The sequence below is a fragment of the Lolium rigidum genome, chromosome 2, assembly GCF_022539505.1.
Source record: "Lolium rigidum isolate FL_2022 chromosome 2, APGP_CSIRO_Lrig_0.1, whole genome shotgun sequence".
Taxonomy (NCBI): Eukaryota; Viridiplantae; Streptophyta; class Magnoliopsida; order Poales; family Poaceae; genus Lolium; species Lolium rigidum.
In genome coordinates, this window is record NC_061509.1 from 277,521,439 (window position 1) to 277,526,233 (window position 4,795).

Here is a 4,795-nt window from a genome sequence, read left to right on the forward strand (position 1 = left end):
ACTAGTTAAAATGCCCGTGCGTTGCCACGGGTCTTCAGATTTTATTTCACAATGTACATATACAGTTCATAATGCATTTATGAAAAAATAAAAAATTAGAGATATTATAAATTATAATCATTAAAAAATCAATACTAATTATAGAAATATCTCTGGGTGTTAATTTAAAATCATTGGTTATCACAAGCCATGACACCAACAGAAAAAACAATCTTTTCTAACAAAATCTTCTTGGGCCGCTGCATGAAACTATCTCTAGATCCTCCAGGAATTCATTCAATTGCTCGACACCTCCTCTTCCCCTTCAGTTTCAAAAACACTGTCAAAGTGGTACCATACAACTTCTATATGCATGCTCGTCAACTACTTCACCTGCCACACTAACAGTATGAATAATCCCTCACATTGAATACATAAAATAAGATATGTATCCAGGTAACAAAGACAACTGCACTGTTTTTTCTGCAATAATACAATACAAACAATTAGCCAAACAATTAAGCCGTTGAACATAGTTTTAGCTTCTTACCATTTTCTTCTTCTTCTAAAGAAGCTAAAAGCTAAGGCTGTAAAAAAGAACTGAGTGGACAAAGCAAGCGGTCACCACCGGTGACCAAAGTAACTGGAGACTGGAATGAATGAAGCACCGAGGAGGCATGAGGCGCCGCCGCCAGTAATCGATGCACGGCCACCGCCTCGCTCCCTCCTTTATTGTGCTAGCCGGTGCGCGGATCAAGCCGTTATTGTGCTCTACGCGCCTTGTGTTACCGGCTGGCCAGCCTCACCTTCCTGCTGCCAGCAGCCCAATGCGGCCGTGGCAATTCTCTTGGCATTTACGGCGATGCATCGACGACCTAGGCGGCATGTTCCTGAGCGAAGAGGAATGTCTCGTTGGTACCAGTCATCGGCGTATGGAGGGCTGCATGGGACAAATAGTCAACATGACTGCTCGAGCGGATGCGAGCTGGTTTGGCAATTCCTGGTATGTTCTCCTTCTTCGGTATGTACTATGAAGCGATATATGTTGAGACATGCAGTGAAAGCTACATAGTGTCAGAGTTATTTCGACAGTACACTAATAATTCCATGTTACATGTAGAATAACTAAAGCGTTCTGTGCGCATGTCAACTGAAATTTTTGCACTGAAGAAAATTAAGTGTATAAGTTACAGAAAGAAATAATAAATTATATTCCTAGTTTGCCTAACCTGCTAAAGCTTATCTTCGGTAGTCTGACTAATAAATAAAATTTAGAAAAGCAAAGGAAAAAAAACTAATTTTACAGAGACCATAGTCATGTCATTGTCGAGTAAACTGATTGAAACGATATATGATTACAGCTATATACAACAACATGAAGTATAGAAAGCGGAGGGCTGACTATAGCATAGCATGGAAATGGCTACTGGAGGAGAAGATATAGATAAAACAGCCGTATCATGTTCATGCTGACAGATAAATTCAATAGTTGACACACCTACTGGGCCAAATCGACATGCTCAAGCTGAAGCGTTACACATGAAACAGCTCCATGTATTTATAGAGGCAGAACAGAAGATGACAAAAGGTTTGAGCAAAGAATAATGGCAAAACTTGCACCAGACTCAGCTATGTTAAGAATTTTGGCATCAAAAATCCTAACTCAAGAAGAGCAGGAAGCTTGGTGCTTTCAGTAGAGTGAACCCAGGTTAAAAGAAACAATCAAGAACAATATTAATGAACTAAATATACAAAATGTATATATCAAGAAGGAAAGAGCATGAGAGGGGCAACATAGTACTGACCGTGCAAATACATAGTCTTTGACAAATAGATGCCAACCTTATAAAGCGCTGGATCGTGAATTTTGTAAATTATCATTGGATAGCAAAATTAGATTGCGTACTTCCCCGGCGCAACAGCGTGAAAGGCCATTTTGTAGATGGTGCATTCAGCACAATCCTAGGTATGTACAGACGTTCAGCCATATTACTTCATGTCATATTTTTAGCTTCCAATACCCACTCACCCAAGCCTGTGAATATATGTATTGGCTAAACTATATACATGACCATGGTGCAATAACTATTAGTTCCTAATTTTTCCTTAATATACCTCATAATTTTTGGAAATATTTTGTAAAAATCTTGCCATAGCATTCAAAGAAGATAAGAGAAAAAGCTGACCTTTTAAATCCACATGCTTGCTCAATCTCAGAGTATTTTATATGGACCTAATATGTATCCCTGGCATATATTAGTACTCTCGTATTTTTAGAGGGTCGACATTCTAAAGAACCATTTAAGAAGACCAACTACTCATATCTTCAATGTGTAACTATTGATGAATTAGATAACCATTTTTTATGATCCTTTGGATGAATTGAGAGCTTATATGGACCTCATCTGCATCCCTGGCATATATTAGTACTCTCCTATTTTTAGAGGGTCAACATTCTAAAGAACCATTTAAGCAAACCAACTACTAATTTCTTCAATGTGTAACTATTGATGAATTAGATAACCATTTTTTGATGATCCTTTGGATGAATTGAGAGCTACTGATGCTGTAAAAAAAATCAAACTATCATCCATTCCACGTAATATGCACCAATCGATTGGTCTGGAACCTGTTCTGATTGACCAAAGCACACATTTGGATTCCTAAGCAAATTGAAATCTGAGATCCAATGTATAACAGATGAATTATTTATTTTTGTAAGGACACAAATAAAGTTCAAAGTCCACCGGCAGCTGATTTTTTAATCTTCTGAAGACATGCACCAAAATAAATGATTTAAACAACAAGTTTCCAAATTTTCATCAGTTTGGAACCAATAGGATTTATACTTCCCAAGTAAACTCACTGCCTTCGCCTAGAGTAGGGATACCTACTTCCCAAAATGCAGGGGAAAAAAGTAAAGGATGCCTTAAGGAGGGATTTACTTACTTCTGTTGGAAAACTTAGAAGGTGTTTATATCAGCTATACCTACAAATATACAGAGAAATAGTAGAGTCCATGCGCTCCAGCATCCGCAGGACGGTATAGTGCTGCAGCCATATGGGACCCAACAGCTCACCAGCGGTCTGAAGCGGAGAGCCGGAGCAAGGACTGACCAAAGGGCTCCAGTTACGCCAGCACTTATAAAGCCATAAATGCCTAGTTAGAAACATGCACATCCCATTTTTTCGAAATGGGGGCATACCCTAGGCTCTGCATCAAAGTGATGCACATCCCATTTGGATGAATGAGTAAAAGCTTACTCGTGCAGCAGGCCAATAACTGTAGGCGATGATTGAGACCTTTTTATGTAAGACTGAATTAAACGTTTGATTAATAAAAGGCCGTGTGCATCATCATGATGCAGAAGCCGGGGTTATACTCCCCATTTCGAAAAAAAAAAGTGCAGCAGGCCAATAAACATCAACATAGGCATGCAAAGTGAGGAAATTGAAGTTGTCTACTGCCATTTGGTCAAGGAGAATAAAGTTTACAAAATAGGAAAAAAAACTATGAGGCAAGATAACTTAGTTTTAAAATGGAGAGAATGCACACAATATTCTTCTTGCTTGGAAAACAGAGCATAAATATAATTCTTGGTTGGAAAACAAAACACAATAATCAGGCAATTTATAAATAACAAAACCATCTTGATAACATAAGAACCAGCAGTTTGAATACATGGAAGTAGACGCAAGCCACAATGTGTGTAGAGCAAAGCTCACACTGGTGTCTTTTCTCGGATCCTGAATAATTGTGTTACCTTCAGCACTTGAGTTAAACGAATCCATGATATGTATCTTCTCATTTACGTCTATAAGCCTGTTTGATTTGATTTGCAATAACTGATACGTATCTTCTTATTTACATCCATAAGCCTGTTGATTTGATTTGCAATACCTGAATTCAAAAGGTAATAATCAGTGGTTAGAAGTCTTGTTTCAAAAAATCAGTGGTTAGAAGTCATGTTTCAGCTATGGTTGGACATATTTCAGAAACACACTAAGCCATTAAGCATAAGCTCTCTGACAATATCACAAGTGTATAGCATGCAGATGCCCTTGTGCGAAAGCATCCTCATTTCAACGGCATATTAATAATTGAGATATTCAATACATTGTTTATGAAGGACGAGGTGAAAATCTAGGAGTGCAAAAAAAATCTAGAAGAGAACATTACTGTAACTTGGTTCACCTATTCTCGGAACCCACGTACCCAGTGGAATTATGCATACTGGTTGGTCTAAAATAGGCAAACTACCATTGAAGTTTTAACATATCTACATATACCTGAAAAAAAAGACATTCTGCTAAGCTGTGTTGCAATAAGCTGCTTATAGCTATACAATACAAGTCGTATTTATCAAAAGATGCAGAGGCTGTAAAAGCTCAACTCGAAATGTTTAGAAAATAAGAAATTACTCCATGGTCTACTCCTAAACAAACAGAGGAAAAGCAGACGAGCTTTAGCACAGCAACACTTTATCCCTAATTGAAACATGTGAGCTACTCGTAAACAAATACTCCATGGTCTGATAAGCATCAATATTGGTTAACGGAGTACTTTTGGAATAAATAGAGAGCAGTTTGGGAATATATATACTCCATGATGTAATACAAATACAGATCAACATAAACTGCACAGAAAACAATCCTGCAACACAGCTTAGCAGAAGTGAGCTACTCGTAAACAAATACTCCATGTTCTGATAAGCATCAATGTTGGTTAACGGATTACTTTTGGAATAAATAGAGAGCAGTTTGGGAATATATATACTCCATGGTGTAATACAAATACATATCAACATAAACTGCA